General features: G+C 37.3%; 30 non-coding genes across 30 annotated transcripts; all 30 read right to left on the reverse strand.

Moving 5' to 3' along the window:
- Positions 1 to 1,233: 1,233 nt before the first annotated feature.
- On the reverse strand, positions 1,234 to 1,305 carry trnac-gca (transfer RNA cysteine (anticodon GCA)). The gene has a single exon. It is a non-coding gene; the product is annotated as a tRNA-Cys (tRNA).
- Positions 1,306 to 1,911: 606 nt separating this feature from the next.
- trnac-gca (transfer RNA cysteine (anticodon GCA)) lies at positions 1,912 to 1,983 on the reverse strand. The gene has a single exon. It is a non-coding gene; the product is annotated as a tRNA-Cys (tRNA).
- Positions 1,984 to 2,286: 303 nt separating this feature from the next.
- Positions 2,287 to 2,358, reverse strand: trnac-gca (transfer RNA cysteine (anticodon GCA)). The gene has a single exon. It is a non-coding gene; the product is annotated as a tRNA-Cys (tRNA).
- Positions 2,359 to 2,963: 605 nt separating this feature from the next.
- On the reverse strand, positions 2,964 to 3,035 carry trnac-gca (transfer RNA cysteine (anticodon GCA)). Its single transcript has one exon. It is a non-coding gene; the product is annotated as a tRNA-Cys (tRNA).
- Positions 3,036 to 4,999: 1,964 nt separating this feature from the next.
- Positions 5,000 to 5,071, reverse strand: trnac-gca (transfer RNA cysteine (anticodon GCA)). Its single transcript has one exon. It is a non-coding gene; the product is annotated as a tRNA-Cys (tRNA).
- A 605-nt stretch (positions 5,072 to 5,676) lies between these two features.
- Positions 5,677 to 5,748, reverse strand: trnac-gca (transfer RNA cysteine (anticodon GCA)). Its single transcript has one exon. It is a non-coding gene; the product is annotated as a tRNA-Cys (tRNA).
- A 606-nt stretch (positions 5,749 to 6,354) lies between these two features.
- On the reverse strand, positions 6,355 to 6,426 carry trnac-gca (transfer RNA cysteine (anticodon GCA)). Its single transcript has one exon. It is a non-coding gene; the product is annotated as a tRNA-Cys (tRNA).
- A 606-nt stretch (positions 6,427 to 7,032) lies between these two features.
- trnac-gca (transfer RNA cysteine (anticodon GCA)) lies at positions 7,033 to 7,104 on the reverse strand. The gene has a single exon. It is a non-coding gene; the product is annotated as a tRNA-Cys (tRNA).
- Positions 7,105 to 7,709: 605 nt separating this feature from the next.
- trnac-gca (transfer RNA cysteine (anticodon GCA)) lies at positions 7,710 to 7,781 on the reverse strand. Its single transcript has one exon. It is a non-coding gene; the product is annotated as a tRNA-Cys (tRNA).
- Positions 7,782 to 8,387: 606 nt separating this feature from the next.
- On the reverse strand, positions 8,388 to 8,459 carry trnac-gca (transfer RNA cysteine (anticodon GCA)). The gene has a single exon. It is a non-coding gene; the product is annotated as a tRNA-Cys (tRNA).
- A 1,284-nt stretch (positions 8,460 to 9,743) lies between these two features.
- Positions 9,744 to 9,815, reverse strand: trnac-gca (transfer RNA cysteine (anticodon GCA)). Its single transcript has one exon. It is a non-coding gene; the product is annotated as a tRNA-Cys (tRNA).
- Positions 9,816 to 10,421: 606 nt separating this feature from the next.
- trnac-gca (transfer RNA cysteine (anticodon GCA)) lies at positions 10,422 to 10,493 on the reverse strand. Its single transcript has one exon. It is a non-coding gene; the product is annotated as a tRNA-Cys (tRNA).
- A 606-nt stretch (positions 10,494 to 11,099) lies between these two features.
- On the reverse strand, positions 11,100 to 11,171 carry trnac-gca (transfer RNA cysteine (anticodon GCA)). The gene has a single exon. It is a non-coding gene; the product is annotated as a tRNA-Cys (tRNA).
- A 1,284-nt stretch (positions 11,172 to 12,455) lies between these two features.
- On the reverse strand, positions 12,456 to 12,527 carry trnac-gca (transfer RNA cysteine (anticodon GCA)). Its single transcript has one exon. It is a non-coding gene; the product is annotated as a tRNA-Cys (tRNA).
- A 1,284-nt stretch (positions 12,528 to 13,811) lies between these two features.
- Positions 13,812 to 13,883, reverse strand: trnac-gca (transfer RNA cysteine (anticodon GCA)). The gene has a single exon. It is a non-coding gene; the product is annotated as a tRNA-Cys (tRNA).
- A 1,284-nt stretch (positions 13,884 to 15,167) lies between these two features.
- On the reverse strand, positions 15,168 to 15,239 carry trnac-gca (transfer RNA cysteine (anticodon GCA)). The gene has a single exon. It is a non-coding gene; the product is annotated as a tRNA-Cys (tRNA).
- A 606-nt stretch (positions 15,240 to 15,845) lies between these two features.
- Positions 15,846 to 15,917, reverse strand: trnac-gca (transfer RNA cysteine (anticodon GCA)). The gene has a single exon. It is a non-coding gene; the product is annotated as a tRNA-Cys (tRNA).
- A 1,283-nt stretch (positions 15,918 to 17,200) lies between these two features.
- trnac-gca (transfer RNA cysteine (anticodon GCA)) lies at positions 17,201 to 17,272 on the reverse strand. The gene has a single exon. It is a non-coding gene; the product is annotated as a tRNA-Cys (tRNA).
- Positions 17,273 to 17,872: 600 nt separating this feature from the next.
- Positions 17,873 to 17,944, reverse strand: trnac-aca (transfer RNA cysteine (anticodon ACA)). The gene has a single exon. It is a non-coding gene; the product is annotated as a tRNA-Cys (tRNA).
- A 600-nt stretch (positions 17,945 to 18,544) lies between these two features.
- On the reverse strand, positions 18,545 to 18,616 carry trnac-aca (transfer RNA cysteine (anticodon ACA)). Its single transcript has one exon. It is a non-coding gene; the product is annotated as a tRNA-Cys (tRNA).
- A 600-nt stretch (positions 18,617 to 19,216) lies between these two features.
- On the reverse strand, positions 19,217 to 19,288 carry trnac-aca (transfer RNA cysteine (anticodon ACA)). Its single transcript has one exon. It is a non-coding gene; the product is annotated as a tRNA-Cys (tRNA).
- A 606-nt stretch (positions 19,289 to 19,894) lies between these two features.
- On the reverse strand, positions 19,895 to 19,966 carry trnac-gca (transfer RNA cysteine (anticodon GCA)). Its single transcript has one exon. It is a non-coding gene; the product is annotated as a tRNA-Cys (tRNA).
- A 600-nt stretch (positions 19,967 to 20,566) lies between these two features.
- Positions 20,567 to 20,638, reverse strand: trnac-aca (transfer RNA cysteine (anticodon ACA)). Its single transcript has one exon. It is a non-coding gene; the product is annotated as a tRNA-Cys (tRNA).
- Positions 20,639 to 21,238: 600 nt separating this feature from the next.
- On the reverse strand, positions 21,239 to 21,310 carry trnac-aca (transfer RNA cysteine (anticodon ACA)). The gene has a single exon. It is a non-coding gene; the product is annotated as a tRNA-Cys (tRNA).
- A 600-nt stretch (positions 21,311 to 21,910) lies between these two features.
- On the reverse strand, positions 21,911 to 21,982 carry trnac-aca (transfer RNA cysteine (anticodon ACA)). Its single transcript has one exon. It is a non-coding gene; the product is annotated as a tRNA-Cys (tRNA).
- A 606-nt stretch (positions 21,983 to 22,588) lies between these two features.
- On the reverse strand, positions 22,589 to 22,660 carry trnac-gca (transfer RNA cysteine (anticodon GCA)). Its single transcript has one exon. It is a non-coding gene; the product is annotated as a tRNA-Cys (tRNA).
- A 605-nt stretch (positions 22,661 to 23,265) lies between these two features.
- trnac-gca (transfer RNA cysteine (anticodon GCA)) lies at positions 23,266 to 23,337 on the reverse strand. The gene has a single exon. It is a non-coding gene; the product is annotated as a tRNA-Cys (tRNA).
- A 606-nt stretch (positions 23,338 to 23,943) lies between these two features.
- Positions 23,944 to 24,015, reverse strand: trnac-gca (transfer RNA cysteine (anticodon GCA)). Its single transcript has one exon. It is a non-coding gene; the product is annotated as a tRNA-Cys (tRNA).
- A 606-nt stretch (positions 24,016 to 24,621) lies between these two features.
- trnac-gca (transfer RNA cysteine (anticodon GCA)) lies at positions 24,622 to 24,693 on the reverse strand. The gene has a single exon. It is a non-coding gene; the product is annotated as a tRNA-Cys (tRNA).
- A 606-nt stretch (positions 24,694 to 25,299) lies between these two features.
- trnac-gca (transfer RNA cysteine (anticodon GCA)) lies at positions 25,300 to 25,371 on the reverse strand. Its single transcript has one exon. It is a non-coding gene; the product is annotated as a tRNA-Cys (tRNA).
- Positions 25,372 to 25,412: the final 41 nt, after the last annotated feature.

Below are 25,412 nucleotides of genomic sequence, written 5' to 3' on the forward strand. Positions count from 1 at the left end.
AGCTGGAGATGTACATAACCTAATACATAACACTCTCTCTTTGACAACATACCCATAAAGTATTTGATTTCATGTTGACTATAGGATTTGAACCAGAGACCTCTTGAACCTAAGACTATTGCAATTCCATCTCTGTTAGGAACTGTCTGACAGAGAGAAAAACCATCTAATGAGGGACATTTTAGATTGAGTAACATAACCAAAAAAGGAGCACTCCCTCTCTCAAGATACACATAGAAAGTACATGATTCAAGGGGGAACCAGGATTTGATCCTGACAAATTGTCTAATAAGGGACATTTCAGAGGGCGATCTACATAACCTAATAAAGAACACTCTCTCTTTCAAAGCGTACCCATAAAATATTTGATTTCAAGTTGACAATAGGATTAGATCCTGAGACCTCATGATCTGAAGTCTATTGCACTTCCACCTCTTTTAGGAACTGTTCAACTGAGAGAAAAACCATCTAATTAGGGACATTTTAGATTGAGTAACATAATTTTAAAAAGTGTACTCTAACCCTAATTATACTCTTAGAACGCACTTGATTTTAAGGGGGCACCAGGATTTCAACCTGGGACTTCTTGATCTGCAGTCAAATGCTCTACCACTGAGCTATACCCCCTCTGCTTGAAAATATCTAAAGGCGGAAAAATTCTCGAAAAAGGTACATTTTAGCTGGAGATCTACATAACCTAATACATAACACTCTCTCTTTGACAACATACCCATAAAGTATTTGATTACATGTTGACTATAGGATTTGAACCTGAGACCTCTTGAACCTAAGACTATTGCAATTCCATCTCTGTTAGGAACTGTCTGACAGAGAGAAAAACCATCTAATGAGGGACATTTTAGATTGAGTAACATAACCAAAAAAGGAGCACTCCCTCTGTCAAGATACACATGGAAAGTACATGATTCAAGAGGGAACCAGGATTTGATCCTGACAAATTGTCTAATAAGGGACATTTCAGAGGGCGATCTACATAACCTAATAAAGAACACTCTCTCTTTCAAAGCGTACCCATAAAATATTTGATTTCAAGTTGACAATAGGATTTGATCCTGAGACCTCATGATCTGAAGTCTATTGCACTTCCACCTCTTTTAGGAACGGTTCAACTGAGAGAAAAACCATCTAATTAGGGACATTTTAGATTGAGTAACATAATTTTAAAAAGTGTACTCTAACCCTAATTATACTCTTAGAAAGCACTTTATTTTAAGGGTGCACCAGGATTTGAACCTGGGACTTCTTGATCTGCAGTCAAATGCTCTACCACTGAGCTATACCCCCTCTGCTAGAAACTATCTAAAGGCGGAAAAATTCTCAAATAAGGTACATTTTAGCTGGAGATCTACATAACCTAATACATAACACTCTCTCTTTGACAACATACCCATAAAGTATTTGATTTCATGTTGACTATAGGATTTGAACCTGAGACCTCTTGAACCTAAGACTATTGCAATTCCATCTCTGTTAGGAACTGTCTGACAGAGAGAAAAAACATCTAATGAGGGACATTTTAGATTGAGTAACATAACCAAAAAAGGAGCACTCCCTCTCTCAAGATACACATAGAAAGTACATGATTCAAGGGGGAACCAGGATTTGATCCTGACAAATTGTCTAATAAGGGACATTTCAGAGGGCGATCTACATAACCTAATAAAGAACACTCTCTCTTTCAAAGCGTACCCATAAAATATTTGATTTCAAGTTGACAATAGGATTTGATCCTGAGATCTCATGATCTGAAGTCTATTGCACTTCCACCTCTTTTAGGAACGGTTCAACTGAGAGAAAAACCATCTAATTAGGGACATTTTAGATTGAGTAACATAATTTTAAAAAGTGTACTCTAACCCTAATTATACACTTAGAAAGCACTTGATTTTAAGGGGGCACCAGGATTTGAACCTGGGACCTCTTGATCTGCAGTCAAATGCTCTACCACTGAGCTATACCCCCTCTGCTAGAAACTATCTAAAGGCGGAAAATTTCTCGAATAAGGTACATTATAGCTGGAGATCTAAATAACCTAATACATAACACTCTCTCTTTGACAACATACCCATAAAGTATTTGATTTCATGTTGACTATAGGATTTGAACCTGAGACCTCTCGATCCTAAGACTATTGCAATTCCATCTCTGTTAGGAACTGTCTGACAGAGATAAAAAACATCTAATGAGGGACATTTTAGATTGAGTAACATAACCAAAAAAGGAGCACTCCCTCTCTCAAGATACACATAGAAAGTACATGATTCAAGGGGGAACCAGGATTTGAACCTGGGACCTCTTGATCTGCAGTCAAATGCTCTACCACTGAGCTATACCCCTCTGCTAGAAACTATCTAAAGGCGGAAAAATTCTCGAATAAGGTACATTTTAGCTGGAGATCTACATAACCTAATACATAACACTCTCTCTTTGACAACATACCCATAAAGTATTTGATTACATGTTGACTATAGGATTTGAACCTGAGACCTCTTGAACCTAAGACTATTGCAATTCCATCTCTGTTAGGAACTGTCTGACAGAGAGAAAAAACATCTAATGAGGGACATTTTAGATTGAGTAACATAACCAAAAAAGGAGCACTCCCTCTCTCAAGATACACATAGAAAGTACATGATTCAAGGGGGAACCAGGATTTGATCCTGACAAATTGTCTAATAAGGGACATTTCAGAGGGCGATCTACATAACCTAATAAAGAACACTCTCTCTTTCAAAGCGTACCCATAAAATATTTGATTTCAAGTTGACAATAGGATTTGATCCTGAGACCTCATGATCTGAAGTCTATTGCACTTCCACCTCTTTTAGGAACGGTTCAACTGAGAGAAAAACCATCTAATTAGGGACATTTTAGATTGAGTAACATAATTTTAAAAAGTGTACTCTAACCCTAATTATACTCTTAGAAAGCACTTGATTTTAAGGGGGCACCAGGATTTGAACCTGGGACCTCTTGATCTGCAGTCAAATGCTCTACCACTGAGCTATACCCCCTCTGCTAGAAACTATCTAAAGGCGGAAAATTTCTCGAATAAGGTACATTATAGCTGGAGATCTAAATAACCTAATACATAACACTCTCTCTTTGACAACATACCCATAAAGTATTTGATTTCATGTTGACTATAGGATTTGAACCTGAGACCTCTCGATCCTAAGACTATTGCAATTCCATCTCTGTTAGGAACTGTCTGACAGAGATAAAAAACATCTAATGAGGGACATTTTAGATTGAGTAACATAACCAAAAAAGGAGCACTCCCTCTCTCAAGATACACATAGAAAGTACATGATTCAAGGGGGAACCAGGATTTGATCCTGACAAATTGTCTAATAAGGGACATTTCAGAGGGCGATCTACATAACCTAATAAAGAACACTCTCTGTTTCAAAGCGTACCCATAAAATATTTGATTTCAAGTTGACAATAGGATTTGATCCTGAGACCTCATGATCTGAAGTCTATTGCACTTCCACCTCTTTTAGGAACGGTTCAACTGAGAGAAAAACCATCTAATTAGGGACATTTTAGATTGAGTAACATAATTTTAAAAAGTGTACTCTAACCCTAATTATACTCTTAGAAAGCACTTTATTTTAAGGGTGCACCAGGATTTGAACCTGGGACTTCTTGATCTGCAGTCAAATGCTCTACCACTGAGCTATACCCCCTCTGCTAGAAACTATCTAAAGGCGGAAAAATTCTCGAATAAGGTACATTTTAGCTGGAGATCTACATAACCTAATACATAACACTCTCTCTTTGACAACATACCCATAAAGTATTTGATTTCATGTTGACTATAGGATTTGAACCTGAGACCTCTTGAACCTAAGACTATTGCAATTCCATCTCTGTTAGGAACTGTCTGACAGAGAGAAAAAACATCTAATGAGGGACATTTTAGATTGAGTAACATAACCAAAAAAGGAGCACTCCCTCTCTCAAGATACACATAGAAAGTACATGATTCAAGGGGGAACCAGGATTTGATCCTGACAAATTGTCTAATAAGGGACATTTCAGAGGGCGATCTACATAACCTAATAAAGAACACTCTCTCTTTCAAAGCGTACCCATAAAATATTTGATTTCAAGTTGACAATAGGATTTGATCCCCTGAGACCTCATGATCTGAAGTCTATTGCACTTCCACCTCTTTTAGGAACGGTTCAACTGAGAGAAAAACCATCTAATTAGGGACATTTTAGATTGAGTAACATAATTTTAAAAAGTGTACTCTAACCCTAATTATACTCTTAGAAAGCACTTTATTTTAAGGGTGCACCAGGATTTGAACCTGGGACTTCTTGATCTGCAGTCAAATGCTCTACCACTGAGCTATACCCCCTCTGCTAGAAACTATCTAAAGGCGTAAAAATTCTCGAATAAGGTACATTTTAGCTGGAGATCTACATAACCTAATACATAACACTCTCTCTTTGACAACATACCCATAAAGTATTTGATTTCATGTTGACTATAGGATTTGAACCTGAGACCTCTTGAACCTAAGACTATTGCAATTCCATCTCTGTTAGGAACTGTCTGACAGAGAGAAAAAACATCTAATGAGGGACATTTTAGATTGAGTAACATAACCAAAAAAGGAGCACTCCCTCTCTCAAGATACACATAGAAAGTACATGATTCAAGGGGGAACCAGGATTTGATCCTGACAAATTGTCTAATAAGGGACATTTCAGAGGGCGATCTACATAACCTAATAAAGAACACTCTCTCTTTCAAAGCATACCCATAAAATATTTGATTTCAAGTTGACAATAGGATTTGATCCTGAGACCTCATGATCTGAAGTCTATTGCACTTCCACCTCTTTTAGGAACGGTTCAACTGAGAGAAAAACCATCTAATTAGGGACATTTTAGATTGAGTAACATAATTTAAAAAAGTGTACTCTAACCCTAATTATACTCTTAGAAAGCACTTGATTTTAAAGGGGCACCAGGATTTGAACCTGGGACCTCTTGATCTGCAGTCAAATGCTCTACCACTGAGCTATACCCCTCTGCTAGAAACTATCTAAAGGCGGAAAAATTCTCGAATAAGGTACATTTTAGCTGGAGATCTACATAACCTAATACATAACACTCTCTCTTTGACAACATACCCATAAAGTATTTGATTACATGTTGACTATAGGATTTGAACCTGAGACCTCTTGAACCTAAGACTATTGCAATTCCATCTCTGTTAGGAACTGTCTGACAGAGAGAAAAAACATCTAATGAGGGACATTTTAGATTGAGTAACATAACCAAAAAAGGAGCACTCCCTCTCTCAAGATACACATAGAAAGTACATGATTCAAGGGGGAACCAGGATTTGATCCTGACAAATTGTCTAATAAGGGACATTTCAGAGGGCGATCTACATAACCTAATAAAGAACACTCTCTCTTTCAAAGCGTACCCATAAAATATTTGATTTCAAGTTGACAATAGGATTTGATCCTGAGACCTCATGATCTGAAGTCTATTGCACTTCCACCTCTTTTAGGAACGGTTCAACTGAGAGAAAAACCATCTAATTAGGGACATTTTAGATTGAGTAACATAATTTTAAAAAGTGTACTCTAACCCTAATTATACTCTTAGAAAGCACTTGATTTTAAGGGGGCACCAGGATTTGAACCTGGGACCTCTTGATCTGCAGTCAAATGCTCTACCACTGAGCTATACCCCCTCTGCTAAAAGCTATCTAAAGGCGGAAAATTTCTCGAATAAGGTACATTATAGCTGGAGATCTAAATAACCTAATACATAACACTCTCTCTTTGACAACATACCCATAAAGTATTTGATTACATGTTGACTATAGGATTTGAACCTGAGACCTCTTGATCCTAAGACTATTGCAATTCCATCTCTGTTAGGAACTGTCTGACAGAGAGAAAAACCATCTAATGAGGGACATTTTAGATTGAGTAACATAACCAAAAAAGGAGCACTCCCTCTGTCAAGATACACATGGAAAGTACATGATTCAAGAGGGAACCAGGATTTGATCCTGACAAATTGTCTAATAAGGGACATTTCAGAGGGCGATCTACATAACCTAATAAAGAACACTCTCTCTTTCAAAGCGTACCCATAAAATATTTGATTTCAAGTTGACAATATGATTAGATCCTGAGACCTCATGATCTGAAGTCCATTGCACTTCCACCTCTTTTAGGAACTGTTCAACTGAGAGAAAAACCATCTAATTAGGGACATTTTAGATTGAGTAACATAATTTTAATAGGTGTACTCTAACCCTAATTATACTCTTAGAAATCACTTGATTTTAAGGGGGCACCAGGATTTGAACTTGGGACCTCTTGATCTGCAGTCAAATGCTCTACCACTGAGCTATACCCCCGCTGCTTGAAAATATCTAAAGGCGGAAAAATTCTCGAAAAAGGTACATTTTAGCTGGAGATCTACATAACCTAATACATAACACTCTCTCTTTGAAAACATACACATAAAGTATTAGATTTCATGTTGACTATAGGATTTGAACCTGAGATCTCTTGATCCTAAGACTATTGCAATTCCATCTCTGTTAGGAACTGTCTGACAGAGAGAAAAACCATCTAATGAGGGACATTTTAGATAGAGTAACATAACCAAAAAAGGAGCACTCCCTCTCTCAAGATACACATAGAAAGTACATGATTCAAGGGGGAACCAGGATTTGATCCTGACAAATTGTCTAATAAGGGACATTTCAGAGGGCGATCTACATAACCTAATAAAGAACACTCTCTCTTTCAAAGCGTACCCATAAAATATTTGATTTCAAGTTGACAATAGGATTTGATCCTGAGACCTCATGATCTGAAGTCTATTGCACTTCCACCTCTTTTAGGAACGGTTCAACTGAGAGAAAAACCATCTAATTAGGGACATTTTAGATTGAGTAACATAATTTAAAAAAGTGTACTCTAACCCTAATTATACTCTTAGAAAGCACTTGATTTTAAAGGGGCACCAGGATTTGAACCTGGGACCTCTTGATCTGCAGTCAAATGCTCTACCACTGAGCTATACCCCTCTGCTAGAAACTATCTAAAGGCGGAAAAATTCTCGAATAAGGTACATTTTAGCTGGAGATCTACATAACCTAATACATAACACTCTCTCTTTGACAACATACCCATAAAGTATTTGATTACATGTTGACTATAGGATTTGAACCTGAGACCTCTTGAACCTAAGACTATTGCAATTCCATCTCTGTTTAGAACTGTCTGACAGAGAGAAAAAACATCTAATGAGGGACATTTTAGATTGAGTAACATAACCAAAAAAGGAGCACTCCCTCTCTCAAGATACACATAGAAAGTACATGATTCAAGGGGGAACCAGGATTTGATCCTGACAAATTGTCTAATAAGGGACATTTCAGAGTTCGATCTACATAACCTAATAAAGAACACTCTCTCTTTCAAAGCGTACCCATAAAATATTTGATTTCAAGTTGACAATAGGATTTGATCCTGAGACCTCATGATCTGAAGTCTATTGCACTTCCACCTCTTTTAGGAACGGTTCAACTGAGAGAAAAACCATGTAATTAGGGACATTATAGATTGAGTAACATAATTTTAAGAGGTGTACTCTAACCCTAATTATACTCTTAGAAAGCATTTGATTTTAAGGGGGCACCAGGAAATGAACCTGGGACCTCTTGATCTGCAGTCAAATGCTCTACCACTGAGCTATACCCCCTCTGCTAGAAACTATCTAAAGGTGGCAAAATTCTCGAATAAGGTACATTTTAGCTGGAGATCTACATAACCTAATACATAACACTCTCTCTTTGACAACATACCCATAAAGTATTTGATTACATGTTGACTATAGGATTTGAACCTGAGACCTCTAGAACCTAAGACTATTGCAATTCCACCTCTGTTAGGAACTGTCTGACAGAGAGAAAAACCATCTAATGAGGGACATTTTAGATTGAGTAACATAACCAAAAAAGGAGCACTCCCTCTGTCAAGATACACATGGAAAGTACATGATTCAAGAGGGAACCAGGATTTGATCCTGACAAATTGTCTAATAAGGGACATTTCAGAGGGCGATCTACATAACCTAATAAAGAACACTCTCTCTTTCAAAGCGTACCCATAAAATATTTGATTTCAAGTTGACAATATGATTAGATCCTGAGACCTCATGATCTGAAGTCCATTGCACTTCCACCTCTTTTAGGAACTGTTCAACTGAGAGAAAAACCATCTAATTAGGGACATTTTAGATTGAGTAACATAATTTTAATAGGTGTACTCTAACCCTAATTATACTCTTAGAAATCACTTGATTTTAAGGGGGCACCAGGATTTGAACTTGGGACCTCTTGATCTGCAGTCAAATGCTCTACCACTGAGCTATACCCCCGCTGCTTGAAAATATCTAAAGGCGGAAAAATTCTCGAAAAAGGTACATTTTAGCTGGAGATCTACATAACCTAATACATAACACTCTCTCTTTGAAAACATACACATAAAGTATTAGATTTCATGTTGACTATAGGATTTGAACCTGAGATCTCTTGATCCTAAGACTATTGCAATTCCATCTCTGTTAGGAACTGTCTGACAGAGAGAAAAACCATCTAATGAGGGACATTTTAGATAGAGTAACATAACCAAAAAAGGAGCACTCCCTCTCTCAAGATACACATAGAAAGTACATGATTCAAGGGGGAACCAGGATTTGATCCTGACAAATTGTCTAATAAGGGACATTTCAGAGGGCGATCTACATAACCTAATAAAGAACACTCTCTCTTTCAAAGCGTACCCATAAAATATTTGATTTCAAGTTGACAATAGGATTTGATCCTGAGACCTCATGATCTGAAGTCTATTGCACTTCCACCTCTTTTAGGAACGGTTCAACTGAGAGAAAAACCATCTAATTAGGGACATTTTAGATTGAGTAACATAATTTAAAAAAGTGTACTCTAACCCTAATTATACTCTTAGAAAGCACTTGATTTTAAGGGGGCACCAGGATTTGAACCTGGGACCTCTTGATCTGCAGTTTAATGCTCTACCACTGAGCTATACCCCCTCTGCTAGAAACTATCTAAAGGTGGCAAAATTCTCGAATAAGGTACATTTTAGCTGGAGATCTACATAACCTAATACATAACACTCTCTCTTTGACAACATACCCATAAAGTATTTGATTTCATGTTGACTATAGGATTTAAACCTGAGACCTCTTGATCCTAAGACTATTGCAATTCCATCTCTGTTTGGAACTGTCTGACAGAGAGAAAAAACATCTAATGAGGGACATTTTAGATTGAGTAACATAACCAAAAAAGGAGCACTCCCTCTCTCAAGATACACATAGAAAGTACATGATTCAAGGGGGAACCAGGATTTGATCCTGACAAATTGTCTAATAAGGGACATTTCAGAGGGCGATCTACATAACCTAATAAAGAACACTCTCTCTTTCAAAGCGTACCCATAAAATATTTGATTTCAAGTTGACAAAAGGATTTGATCCTGAGACCTCATGATCTGAAGTCTATTGCACTTCCACCTCTTTTAGGAACGGTTCAACTGAGAGAAAAACCATCTAATTAGGGACATTTTAGATTGAGTAACATAATTTAAAAAAGTGTACTCTAACCCTAATTATACTCTTAGAAAGCACTTGATTTTAAGGGGGCACCAGGATTTGAACCTGGGACTTCTTGATCTGCAGTCAAATGCTCTACCACTGAGCTATACCCCCTCTGCTAGAAACTATCTAAAGGCGGAAAAATTCTCGAATAAGGTACATTTTAGCTGGAGATCTACATAACCTAATACATAACACTCTCTCTTTGACAACATACCCATAAAGTATTTGATTTCATGTTGACTATAGGATTTGAACCTGAGACCTCTTGAACCTAAGACTATTGCAATTCCATCTCTGTTAGGAACTGTCTGACAGAGAGAAAAAACATCTAATGAGGGACATTTTAGATTGAGTAACATAACCAAAAAAGGAGCACTCCCTCTCTCAAGATACACATAGAAAGTACATGATTCAAGGGGGAACCAGGATTTGATCCTGACAAATTGTCTAATAAGGGACATTTCAGAGGGCGATCTACATAACCTAATAAAGAACACTCTCTCTTTCAAAGCGTACCCATAAAATATTTGATTTCAAGTTGACAATAGGATTTGATCCTGAGACCTCATGATCTGAAGTCTATTGCACTTCCACCTCTTTTAGGAACGGTTCAACTGAGAGAAAAACCATCTAATTAGGGACATTTTAGATTGAGTAACATAATTTTAAAAAGTGTACTCTAACCCTAATTATACTCTTAGAAAGCACTTGATTTTAAGGGGGCACCAGGATTTGAACCTGGGACCTCTTGATCTGCAGTCAAATGCTCTACCACTGAGCTATACCCCCTCTGCTAAAAACTATCTAAAGGCGGAAAATTTCTCGAATAAGGTACATTATAGCTGGAGATCTAAATAACCTAATACATAACACTCTCTCTTTGACAACATACCCATAAAGTATTTGATTTCATGTTGACTATAGGATTTGAACCTGAGACCTCTTGATCCTAAGACTATTGCAATTCCATCTCTGTTAGGAACTGTCTGACAGAGAGAAAAAACATCTAATGAGGGACATTTTAGATTGAGTAACATAACCAAAAAAGGAGCACTCCCTCTCTCAAGATACACATAGAAAGTACATGATTCAAGGGGGAACCAGGATTTGATCCTGACAAATTGTCTAATAAGGGACATTTCAGAGGGCGATCTACATAACCTAATAAAGAACACTCTCTCTTTCAAAGCGTACCCATAAAATATTTGATTTCAAGTTGACAATAGGATTTGATCCTGAGACCTCATGATCTGAAGTCTATTGCACTTCCACCTCTTTTAGGAACGGTTCAACTGAGAGAAAAACCATCTAATTAGGGACATTTTAGATTGAGTAACATAATTTTAAAAAGTGTACTCTAACCCTAATTATACTCTTAGAAAGCACTTGATTTTAAGGGGGCACCAGGATTTGAACCTGGGACCTCTTGATCTGCAGTCAAATGCTCTACCACTGAGCTATACCCCCTCTGCTAAAAACTATCTAAAGGCGGAAAATTTCTCGAATAAGGTACATTATAGCTGGAGATCTAAATAACCTAATACATAACACTCTCTCTTTGACAACATACCCATAAAGTATTTGATTTCATGTTGACTATAGGATTTGAACCTGAGACCTCTTGATCCTAAGACTATTGCAATTCCATCTCTGTTAGGAACTGTCTGACAGAGAGAAAAAACATCTAATGAGGGACATTTTAGATTGAGTAACATAACCAAAAAAGGAGCACTCCCTCTCTCAAGATACACATAGAAAGTACATGATTCAAGGGGGAACCAGGATTTGATCCTGACAAATTGTCTAATAAGGGACATTTCAGAGGGCGATCTACATAACCTAATAAAGAACACTCTCTCTTTCAAAGCGTACCCATAAAATATTTGATTTCAAGTTGACAATAGGATTTGATCCTGAGACCTCATGATCTGAAGTCTATTGCACTTCCACCTCTTTTAGGAACGGTTCAACTGAGAGAAAAACCATCTAATTAGGGACATTTTAGATTGAGTAACATAATTTAAAAAAGTGTACTCTAACCCTAATTATACTCTTAGAAAGCACTTGATTTTAAGGGGGCACCAGGATTTGAACCTGGGACCTCTTGATCTGCAGTTTAATGCTCTACCACTGAGCTATACCCCCTCTGCTAGAAACTATCTAAAGGTGGCAAAATTCTCGAATAAGGTACATTTTAGCTGGAGATCTACATAACCTAATACATAACACTCTCTCTTTGACAACATACCCATAAAGTATTTGATTTCATGTTGACTATAGGATTTAAACCTGAGACCTCTTGATCCTAAGACTATTGCAATTCCATCTCTGTTTGGAACTGTCTGACAGAGAGAAAAAACATCTAATGAGGGACATTTTAGATTGAGTAACATAACCAAAAAAGGAGCACTCCCTCTCTCAAGATACACATAGAAAGTACATGATTCAAGGGGGAACCAGGATTTGATCCTGACAAATTGTCTAATAAGGGACATTTCAGAGGGCGATCTACATAACCTAATAAAGAACACTCTCTCTTTCAAAGCGTACCCATAAAATATTTGATTTCAAGTTGACAAAAGGATTTGATCCTGAGACCTCATGATCTGAAGTCTATTGCACTTCCACCTCTTTTAGGAACGGTTCAACTGAGAGAAAAACCATCTAATTAGGGACATTTTAGATTGAGTAACATAATTTAAAAAAGTGTACTCTAACCCTAATTATACTCTTAGAAAGCACTTGATTTTAAGGGGGCACCAGGATTTGAACCTGGGACTTCTTGATCTGCAGTCAAATGCTCTACCACTGAGCTATACCCCCTCTGCTAGAAACTATCTAAAGGCGGAAAAATTCTCGAATAAGGTACATTTTAGCTGGAGATCTACATAACCTAATACATAACACTCTCTCTTTGACAACATACCCATAAAGTATTTGATTTCATGTTGACTATAGGATTTGAACCTGAGACCTCTTGAACCTAAGACTATTGCAATTCCATCTCTGTTAGGAACTGTCTGACAGAGAGAAAAAACATCTAATGAGGGACATTTTAGATTGAGTAACATAACCAAAAAAGGAGCACTCCCTCTCTCAAGATACACATAGAAAGTACATGATTCAAGGGGGAACCAGGATTTGATCCTGACAAATTGTCTAATAAGGGACATTTCAGAGGGCGATCTACATAACCTAATAAAGAACACTCTCTCTTTCAAAGCGTACCCATAAAATATTTCATTTCAAGTTGACAATAGGATTTGATCCTGAGACCTCATGATCTGAAGTCTATTGCACTTCCACCTCTTTTAGGAACGGTTCAACTGAGAGAAAAACCATCTAATTAGGGACATTATAGATTGAGTAACATAATTTTAAGAGGTGTACTCTAACCCTAATTATACTCTTAGAAAGCATTTGATTTTAAGGGGGCACCAGGAAATGAACCTGGGACCTCTTGATCTGCAGTCAAATGCTCTAACACTGAGCTATACCCCCTCTGCTAGAAACTATCTAAAGGTGGCAAAATTCTCGAATAAGGTACATTTTAGCTGGAGATCTACATAACCTAATACATAACACTCTCTCTTTGACAACATACCCATAAAGTATTTGATTTCATGTTGACTATAGGATTTAAACCTGAGACCTCTTGATCCTAAGACTATTGCAATTCCATCTCTGTTTGGAACTGTCTGACAGAGAGAAAAAACATCTAATGAGGGACATTTTAGATTGAGTAACATAACCAAAAAAGGAGCACTCCCTCTCTCAAGATACACATAGAAAGTACATGATTCAAGGGGGAACCAGGATTTGATCCTGACAAATTGTCTAATAAGGGACATTTCAGAGGGCGATCTACATAACCTAATAAAGAACACTCTCTCTTTCAAAGCGTACCCATAAAATATTTGATTTCAAGTTGACAAAAGGATTTGATCCTGAGACCTCATGATCTGAAGTCTATTGCACTTCCACCTCTTTTAGGAACGGTTCAACTGAGAGAAAAACCATCTAATTAGGGACATTTTAGATTGAGTAACATAATTTAAAAAAGTGTACTCTAACCCTAATTATACTCTTAGAAAGCACTTGATTTTAAGGGGGCACCAGGATTTGAACCTGGGACTTCTTGATCTGCAGTCAAATGCTCTACCACTGAGCTATACCCCCTCTGCTAGAAACTATCTAAAGGCGGAAAAATTCTCGAATAAGGTACATTTTAGCTGGAGATCTACATAACCTAATACATAACACTCTCTCTTTGACAACATACCCATAAAGTATTTGATTTCATGTTGACTATAGGATTTGAACCTGAGACCTCTTGAACCTAAGACTATTGCAATTCCATCTCTGTTAGGAACTGTCTGACAGAGAGAAAAAACATCTAATGAGGGACATTTTAGATTGAGTAACATAACCAAAAAAGGAGCACTCCCTCTCTCAAGATACACATAGAAAGTACATGATTCAAGGGGGAACCAGGATTTGATCCTGACAAATTGTCTAATAAGGGACATTTCAGAGGGCGATCTACATAACCTAATAAAGAACACTCTCTCTTTCAAAGCGTACCCATAAAATATTTCATTTCAAGTTGACAATAGGATTTGATCCTGAGACCTCATGATCTGAAGTCTATTGCACTTCCACCTCTTTTAGGAACGGTTCAACTGAGAGAAAAACCATCTAATTAGGGACATTATAGATTGAGTAACATAATTTTAAGAGGTGTACTCTAACCCTAATTATACTCTTAGAAAGCATTTGATTTTAAGGGGGCACCAGGAAATGAACCTGGGACCTCTTGATCTGCAGTCAAATGCTCTAACACTGAGCTATACCCCCTCTGCTAGAAACTATCTAAAGGTGGCAAAATTCTCGAATAAGGTACATTTTAGCTGGAGATCTACATAACCTAATACATAACACTCTCTCTTTGACAACATACCCATAAAGTATTTGATTACATGTTGACTATAGGATTTGAACCTGAGACCTCTTGAAATTAAGACTATTGCAATTCCATCTCTGTTAGGAACTGTCTGACAGAGAGAAAAACCATCTAATGAGGGACATTTTAGATTGAGTAACATAACCAAAAAAGGAGCACTCCCTCTCTCAAGATACACATAGAAAGTACATGATTCAAGGGGGAACCAGGATTTGATCCTGACAAATTGTCTAATAAGGGACATTTCAGAGGGCGATCTACATAACCTAATAAAGAACACTCTCTCTTTCAAAGCGTACCCATAAAATATTTGATTTCAAGTTGACAATAGGATTTGATCCTGAGACCTCATGATCTGAAGTCTATTGCACTTCCACCTCTTTTAGGAACGGTTCAACTGAGAGAAAAACCATCTAATTAGGGACATTTTAGATTGAGTAACATAATTTTAAAAAGTGTACTCTAACCCTAATTATACTCTTAGAAAGCACTTGATTTTAAGGGGGCACCAGGATTTGAACCTGGGACCTCTTGATCTGCAGTCAAATGCTCTACCACTGAGCTATACCCCCTCTGCTAAAAACTATCTAAAGGCGGAAAATTTCTCGAATAAGGTACATTATAGCTGGAGATCTAAATAACCTAATACATAACACTCTCTCTTTGACAACATACCCATAAAGTATTTGATTTCATGTTGACTATAGGATTTGAACCTGAGACCTCTTGATCCTAAGACTATTGCAATTCCATCTCTGTTAGGAACTGTCTGACAGAGAGAAAAAACATCTAATGAGGGACATTTTAGATTGAGTAACATAACCAAAAAAGGAGCACTCCCTCTCTCAAGATACACATAGAAAGTACATGATTCAAGGGGGAACCAGGATTTGATCCTGACAAATTGTCTAATAAGGGACATTTCAGAGGGCGATCTACATAACCTAATAAAGAACACTCTCTCTTTCAAAGCGTACCCATAAAATATTTGATTTCAAGTTGACAATAGGATTTGATCCTGAGACCTCATGATCTGAAGTCTATTGCACTTCCACCTCTTTTAGGAACGGTTCAACTGAGAGAAAAACCATCTAATTAGGGACATTTTAGATTGAGTAACATAATTTTAAAAAGTGTACTCTAACCCTAATTATACTCTTAGAAAGCACTTGATTTTAAGGGGGCACCAGGATTTGAACCTGGGACCTCTTGATCTGCAGTCAAATGCTCTACCACTGAGCTATACCCCCTCTGCTAAAAACTATCTAAAGGCGGAAAATTTCTCGAATAAGGTACATTATAGCTGGAGATCTAAATAACCTAATACATAACACTCTCTCTTTGACAACATACCCATAAAGTATTTGATTTCATGTTGACTATAGGATTTGAACCTGAGACCTCTTGATCCTAAGACTATTGCAATTCCATCTCTGTTAGGAACTGTCTGACAGAGAGAAAAAACATCTAATGAGGGACATTTTAGATTGAGTAACATAACCAAAAAAGGAGCACTCCCTCTCTCAAGATACACATAGAAAGTACATGATTCAAGGGGGAACCAGGATTTGATCCTGACAAATTGTCTAATAAGGGACATTTCAGAGGGCGATCTACATAACCTAATAAAGAACACTCTCTCTTTCAAAGCGTACCCATAAAATATTTGATTTCAAGTTGACAATAGGATTTGATCCTGAGACCTCATGATCTGAAGTCTATTGCACTTCCACCTCTTTTAGGAACGGTTCAACTGAGAGAAAAACCATCTAATTAGGGACATTTTAGATTGAGTAACATAATTTAAAAAACTGTACTCTAACCCTAATTATACTCTTAGAAAGCACTTGATTTTAAAGGGGCACCAGGATTTGACCCTGGGACCTCTTGATCTGCAGTCAAATGCTCTACCACTGAGCTATACCCCTCTGCTAGAAACTATCTAAAGGCGGAAAAATTCTCGAATAAGGTACATTTTAGCTGGAGATCTACATAACCTAATACATAACACTCTCTCTTTGACAACATACCCATAAAGTATTTGATTACATGTTGACTATAGGATATGAACCTGAGACCTCTTGAACCTAAGACTATTGCAATTCCATCTCTGTTTAGAACTGTCTGACAGAGAGAAAAAACATCTAATGAGGGACATTTTAGATTGAGTAACATAACCAAAAAAGGAGCACTCCCTCTCTCAAGATACACATAGAAAGTACATGATTCAAGGGGGAACCAGGATTTGATCCTGACAAATTGTCTAATAAGGGACATTTCAGAGGGCGATCTACATAACCTAATAAAGAACACTCTCTCTTTCAAAGCGTACCCATAAAATATTTGATTTCAAGTTGACAATAGGATTTGATCCTGAGACCTCATGATCTGAAGTCTATTGCACTTCCACCTCTTTTAGGAACGGTTCAACTGAGAGAAAAACCATCTAATTAGGGACATTTTAGATTGAGTAACATAATTTTAAAAAGTGTACTCTAACCCTAATTATACTCTTAGAAAGCACTTGATTTTAAGGGGGCACCAGGATTTGAACCTGGGACCTCTTGATCTGCAGTCAAATGCTCTACCACTGAGCTATACCCCCTCTGCTAAAAACTATCTAAAGGCGGAAAATTTCTCGAATAAGGTACATTATAGCTGGAGATCTAAATAACCTAATACATAACACTCTCTCTTTGACAACATACCCATAAAGTATTTGATTTCATGTTGACTATAGGATTTGAACCTGAGACCTCTTGATCCTAAGACTATTGCAATTCCATCTCTGTTAGGAACTGTCTGACAGAGAGAAAAAACATCTAATGAGGGACATTTTAGATTGAGTAACATAACCAAAAAAGGAGCACTCCCTCTCTCAAGATACACATAGAAAGTACATGATTCAAGGGGGAACCAGGATTTGATCCTGACAAATTGTCTAATAAGGGACATTTCAGAGGGCGATCTACATAACCTAATAAAGAACACTCTCTCTTTCAAAGCGTACCCATAAAATATTTGATTTCAAGTTGACAATAGGATTTGATCCTGAGACCTCATGATCTGAAGTCTATTGCACTTCCACCTCTTTTAGGAACGGTTCAACTGAGAGAAAAACCATCTAATTAGGGACATTTTAGATTGAGTAACATAATTTAAAAAAGTGTACTCTAACCCTACTCTTAGAAAGCACTTGATTTTAAGGGGGCACCAGGATTTGAACCTGGGACCTCTTGATCTGTAGTCAAATGCTCTACCACTGAGCTATACCCCCTCTGCTAGAAACTATCTAAAGGCGGAAAAATTCTCGAATAAGGTACATTATAGCTGGAGATCTACATAACCTAATACATAACACTCTCTCTTTGACAACATACCCATAAAGTATTTGATTTCATGTTGACTATAGGATTTGAACCTGAGACCTCTTGATCCTAAGACTATTGCAATTCCATCTCTGTTAGGAACTGTCTGACAGAGAGAAAAAACATCTAATGAGGGACATTTTAGATTGAGTAACATAACCAAAAAAGGAGCACTCCCTCTCTCAAGATACACATAGAAAGTACATGATTCAAGGGGGAACCAGGATTTGATCCTGACAAATTGTCTAATAAGGGACATTTCAGAGGGCGATCTACATAACCTAATAAAGAACACTCTCTCTTTCAAAGCGTACCCATAAAATATTTGATTTCAAGTTGACAATAGGATTTGATCCTGAGACCTCATGATCTGAAGTCTATTGCACTTCCACCTCTTTTAGGAACGGTTCAACTGAGAGAAAAACCATCTAATTAGGGACATTTTAGATTGAGTAACATAATTTAAAAAAGTGTACTCTAACCCTACTCTTAGAAAGCACTTGATTTTAAGGGGGCACCAGGATTTGAACCTGGGACCTCTTGATCTGTAGTCAAATGCTCTACCACTGAGCTATACCCCCTCTGCTAGAAACTATCTAAAGGCGGAAAGATTCTCGAATAAGGTACATTATAGCTGGAGATCTACATAACCTAATACATAACACTCTCTCTTTGACAACATACCCATAAAGTATTTGATTTCATGTTGACTATAGGATTTGAACCTGAGACCTCTTGATCCTAAGACTATTGCAATTCCATCTCTGTTAGGAACTGTCTGACAGAGAGAAAAAACATCTAATGAGGGACATTTTAGATTGAGTAACATAACCAAAAAAGGAGCACTCCCTCTCTCAAGATACACATAGAAAGTACATGATTCAAGGGGGAACCAGGATTTGATCCTGACAAATTGTCTAATAAGGGACATTTCAGAGGGCGATCTACATAACCTAATAAAGAACACTCTCTCTTTCAAAGCGTACCCATAAAATATTTGATTTCAAGTTGACAATAGGATTTGATCCTGAGACCTCATGATCTGAAGTCTATTGCACTTCCACCTCTTTTAGGAACGGTTCAACTGAGAGAAAAACCATCTAATTAGGGACATTTTAGATTGAGTAACATAATTTTAAAAAGTGTACTCTAACCCTACTCTTAGAAAGCACTTGATTTTAAGGGGGCACCAGGATTTGAACCTGGGACCTCTTGATCTGTAGTCAAATGCTCTACCACTGAGCTATACCCCCTCTGCTAGAAACTATCTAAAGGCGGAAAAATTCTCGAATAAGGTACATTATAGCTGGAGATCTACATAACCTAATACATAACACTCTCTCTTTGACAACATACCCATAAAGTATTTGATTTCATGTTGACTATAGGATTTGAACCTGAGACCTCTTGATCCTAAGACTATTGCAATTCCATCTCTGTTAGGAACTGTCTGACAGAGAGAAAAAACATCTAATGAGGGACATTTTAGATTGAGTAACATAACCAAAAAAGGAGCACTCCCTCTCTCAAGATACACATAGAAAGTACATGATTCAAGGGGGAACCAGGATTTGATCCTGACAAATTGTCTAATAAGGGACATTTCAGAGGGCGATCTACATAACCTAATAAAGAACACTCTCTCTTTCAAAGCGTACCCATAAAATATTTGATTTCAAGTTGACAATAGGATTTGATCCTGAGACCTCATGATCTGAAGTCTATTGCACTTCCACCTCTTTTAGGAACGGTTCAACTGAGAGAAAAACCATCTAATTAGGGACATTTTAGATTGAGTAACATAATTTTAAAAAGTGTACTCTAACCCTAATTATACTCTTAGAAAGCACTTGATTTTAAAGGGGCACCAGGATTTGAACCTGGGACCTCTTGATCTGCAGTCAAATGCTCTACCACTGAGCTATACCCCCTCTGCTAGAAACTATCTAAAGGCGGAAAAATTCTCGAATAAGGTACATTTTAGCTGGAGATCTACATAACCTAATACATAACACTCTCTCTTTGACAACATACCCATAAAGTATTTGATTTCATGTTGACTATAGGATTTGAAGCTGAGACCTCTTGAACCTAAGACTATTGCAATTCCATCTCTGTTAGGAACTGTCTGACAGAGAGAAAAACCATCTAATGAGGGACATTTTAGATTGAGTAACATAACCAAAAAAGGAGCACTCCCTCTCTCAAGATACACATAGAAAGTACATGATTCAAGGGGGAACCAGGATTTGATCCTGACAAATTGTCTAATAAGGGACATTTCAAAGGGCGATCTACATAACCTAATAAAGAACACTCTCTCTTTCAAAGCGTACCCATAAAATATTTGATTTCAAGTTGACAATAGGATTTGATCCTGAGACCTCATGATCTGAAGTCTATTGCACTTCCACCTCTTTTAGGAACGGTTCAACTGAGAGAAAAACCATCTAATTAGGGACATTTTAGATTGAGTAACATAATTTAAAAAAGTGTACTCTAACCCTACTCTTAGAAAGCACTTGATTTTAAGGGGGCACCAGGATTTGAACCTGGGACCTCTTGATCTGTAGTCAAATGCTCTACCACTGAGCTATACCCCCTCTGCTAGAAACTATCTAAAGGCGGAAAAATTCTCGAATAAGGTACATTATAGCTGGAGATCTACATAACCTAATACATAACACTCTCTCTTTGACAACATACCCATAAAGTATTTGATTTCATGTTGACTATAGGATTTGAACCTGAGACCTCTTGATCCTAAGACTATTGCAATTCCATCTCTGTTAGGAACTGTCTGACAGAGAGAAAAAACATCTAATGAGGGACATTTTAGATTGAGTAACATAACCAAAAAAGGAGCACTCCCTCTCTCAAGATACACATAGAAAGTACATGATTCAAGGGGGAACCAGGATTTGATCCTGACAAATTGTCTAATAAGGGACATTTCAGAGGGCGATCTACATAACCTAATAAAGAACACTCTCTCTTTCAAAGCGTACCCATAAAATATTTGATTTCAAGTTGACAATAGGATTTGATCCTGAGACCTCATGATCTGAAGTCTATTGCACTTCCACCTCTTTTAGGAACGGTTCAACTGAGAGAAAAACCATCTAATTAGGGACATTTTAGATTGAGTAACATAATTTAAAAAAGTGTACTCTAACCCTACTCTTAGAAAGCACTTGATTTTAAGGGGGCACCAGGATTTGAACCTGGGACCTCTTGATCTGTAGTCAAATGCTCTACCACTGAGCTATACCCCCTCTGCTAGAAACTATCTAAAGGCGGAAAAATTCTCGAATAAGGTACATTATAGCTGGAGATCTACATAACCTAATACATAACACTCTCTCTTTGACAACATACCCATAAAGTATTTGATTTCATGTTGACTATAGGATTTGAACCTGAGACCTCTTGATCCTAAGACTATTGCAATTCCATCTCTGTTAGGAACTGTCTGACAGAGAGAAAAAACATCTAATGAGGGACATTTTAGATTGAGTAACATAACCAAAAAAGGAGCACTCCCTCTCTCAAGATACACATAGAAAGTACATGATTCAAGGGGGAACCAGGATTTGATCCTGACAAATTGTCTAATAAGGGACATTTCAGAGGGCGATCTACATAACCTAATAAAGAACACTCTCTCTTTCAAAGCGTACCCATAAAATATTTGATTTCAAGTTGACAATAGGATTTGATCCTGAGACCTCATGATCTGAAGTCTATTGCACTTCCACCTCTTTTAGGAACGGTTCAACTGAGAGAAAAACCATCTAATTAGGGACATTTTAGATTGAGTAACATAATTTTAAAAAGTGTACTCTAACCCTACTCTTAGAAAGCACTTGATTTTAAGGGGGCACCAGGATTTGAACCTGGGACCTCTTGATCTGTAGTCAAATGCTCTACCACTGAGCTATACCCCCTCTGCTAGAAACTATCTAAAGGCGGAAAAATTCTCGAATAAGGTACATTATAGCTGGAGATCTACATAACCTAATACATAACACTCTCTCTTTGACAACATACCCATAAAGTATTTGATTTCATGTTGACTATAGGATTTGAACCTGAGACCTCTTGATCCTAAGACTATTGCAATTCCATCTCTGTTAGGAACTGTCTGACAGAGAGAAAAAACATCTAATGAGGGACATTTTAGATTGAGTAACATAACCAAAAAAGGAGCACTCCCTCTCTCAAGATACACATAGAAAGTACATGATTCAAGGGGGAACCAGGATTTGATCCTGACAAATTGTCTAATAAGGGACATTTCAGAGGGCGATCTACATAACCTAATAAAGAACACTCTCTCTTTCAAAGCGTACCCATAAAATATTTGATTTCAAGTTGACAATAGGATTTGATCCTGAGACCTCATGATCTGAAGTCTATTGCACTTCCACCTCTTTTAGGAACGGTTCAACTGAGAGAAAAACCATCTAATTAGGGACATTTTAGATTGAGTAACATAATTTTAAAAAGTGTACTCTAACCCTAATTATACTCTTAGAAAGCACTTGATTTTAAAGGGGCACCAGGATTTGAACCTGGGACCTCTTGATCTGCAGTCAAATGCTCTACCACTGAGCTATACCCCCTCTGCTAGAAACTATCTAAAGGCGGAAAAATTCTCGAATAAGGTACATTTTAGCTGGAGATCTACATAACCTAATACATAACACTCTCTCTTTGACAACATACCCATAAAGTATTTGATTTCATGTTGACTATAGGATTTGAAGCTGAGACCTCTTGAACCTAAGACTATTGCAATTCCATCTCTGTTAGGAACTGTCTGACAGAGAGAAAAACCATCTAATGAGGGACATTTTAGATTGAGTAACATAACCAAAAAAGGAGCACTCCCTCTCTCAAGATACACATAGAAAGTACATGATTCAAGGGGGAACCAGGATTTGATCCTGACAAATTGTCTAATAAGGGACATTTCAAAGGGCGATCTACATAACCTAATAAAGAACACTCTCTCTTTCAAAGCGTACCCATAAAATATTTGATTTCAAGTTGACAATAGGATTTGATCCTGAGACCTCATGATCTGAAGTCTATTGCACTTCCACCTCTTTTAGGAACGGTTCAACTGAGAGAAAAACCATCTAATTAGGGACATTTTAGATTGAGTAACATAATTTAAAAAGTGTACTCTAACCCTAATTATACTCTTAGAAAGCACTTGATTTTAAGGGGGCACCAGGATTTGAACCTGGGACCTCTTGATCTGCAGTCAAATGCTCTACCACTGAGCTATACCCCCTCTGCTAAAAACTATCTAAAGGCGGAAAATTTCTCGAATAAGGTACATTATAGCTGGAGATCTAAATAACCTAATACATAACACTCTCTCTTTGACAACATACCCATAAAGTATTTGATTTCATGTTGACTATAGGATTTGAACCTGAGACCTCTTGATCCTAAGACTATTGCAATTCCATCTCTGTTAGGAACTGTCTGACAGAGAGAAAAAACATCTAATGAGGGACATTTTAGATTGAGTAACATAACCAAAAAAGGAGCACTCCCTCTCTCAAGATACACATAGAAAGTACATGATTCAAGGGGGAACCAGGATTTGATCCTGACAAATTGTCTAATAAGGGACATTTCAGAGGGCGATCTACATAACCTAATAAAGAACACTCTCTCTTTCAAAGCGTACCCATAAAATATTTGATTTCAAGTTGACAATAGGATTTGATCCTGAGACCTCATGATCTGAAGTCTATTGCACTTCCACCTCTTTTAGGAACGGTTCAACTGAGAGAAAAACCATCTAATTAGGGACATTTTAGATTGAGTAACATAATTTAAAAAAGTGTACTCTAACCCTACTTATACTCTTAGAAAGCACTTGATTTTAAGGGGGCACCAGGATTTGAACCTGGGACTTCTTGATCTGCAGTCAAATGCTCTACCACTGAGCTATACCCCCTCTGCTAGAAACTATCTAAAGGTGGAAAAATTCTCGAATAAGGTACATTTTAGCTGGAGATCTACATAACCTAATACATAACACTCTCTCTTTGACAACATACCCATAAAGTATTTGATTACATGTTGACTATAGGATATGAACCTGAGACCTCTTGAACCTAAGACTATTGCAATTCCATCTCTGTTTAGAACTGTCTGACAGAGAGAAAAAACATCTAATGAGGGACATTTTAGATTGAGTAACATAACCAAAAAAGGAGCACTCCCTCTCTCAAGATACACATAGAAAGTACATGATTCAAGGGGGAACCAGGATTTGATCCTGACAAATTGTCTAATAAGGGACATTTCAGAGGGCGATCTACATAACCTAATAAAGAACACTCTCTCTTTCAAAGCGTACCCATAAAATATTTGATTTCAAGTTGACAATAGGATTTGATCCTGAGACCTCATGATCTGAAGTCTATTGCACTTCCACCTCTTTTAGGAACGGTTCAACTGAGAGAAAAACCATCTAATTAGGGACATTTTAGATTGAGTAACATAATTTTAAAAAGTGTACTCTAACCCTAATTATACTCTTAGAAAGCACTTGATTTTAAGGGGGCACCAGGATTTGAACCTGGGACCTCTTGATCTGCAGTCAAATGCTCTACCACTGAGCTATACCCCCTCTGCTAAAAACTATCTAAAGGCGGAAAATTTCTCGAATAAGGTACATTATAGCTGGAGATCTAAATAACCTAATACATAACACTCTCTCTTTGACAACATACCCATAAAGTATTTGATTTCATGTTGACTATAGGATTTGAACCTGAGACCTCTTGATCCTAAGACTATTGCAATTCCATCTCTGTTAGGAACTGTCTGACAGAGAGAAAAAACATCTAATGAGGGACATTTTAGATTGAGTAACATAACCAAAAAAGGAGCACTCCCTCTCTCAAGATACACATAGAAAGTACATGATTCAAGGGGGAACCAGGATTTGATCCTGACAAATTGTCTAATAAGGGACATTTCAGAGGGCGATCTACATAACCTAATAAAGAACACTCTCTCTTTCAAAGCGTACCCATAAAATATTTGATTTCAAGTTGACAATAGGATTTGATCCTGAGACCTCATGATCTGAAGTCTATTGCACTTCCACCTCTTTTAGGAACGGTTCAACTGAGAGAAAAACCATCTAATTAGGGACATTATAGATTGAGTAACATAATTTTAAGAGGTGTACTCTAACCCTAATTATACTCTTAGAAATCACTTGATTTTAAGGGGGCACCAGGATTTGAACTTGGGACCTCTTGATCTGCAGTCAAATGCTCTACCACTGAGCTATACCCCCGCTGCTTGAAAATATCTAAAGGCGGAAAAATTCTCGAAAAA

This window comes from Salmo salar, chromosome 09, assembly GCF_965601325.2.
Source record: "Salmo salar chromosome 09, fSalSal1, whole genome shotgun sequence".
NCBI lineage: Eukaryota > Metazoa > Chordata > Actinopteri > Salmoniformes > Salmonidae > Salmo > Salmo salar.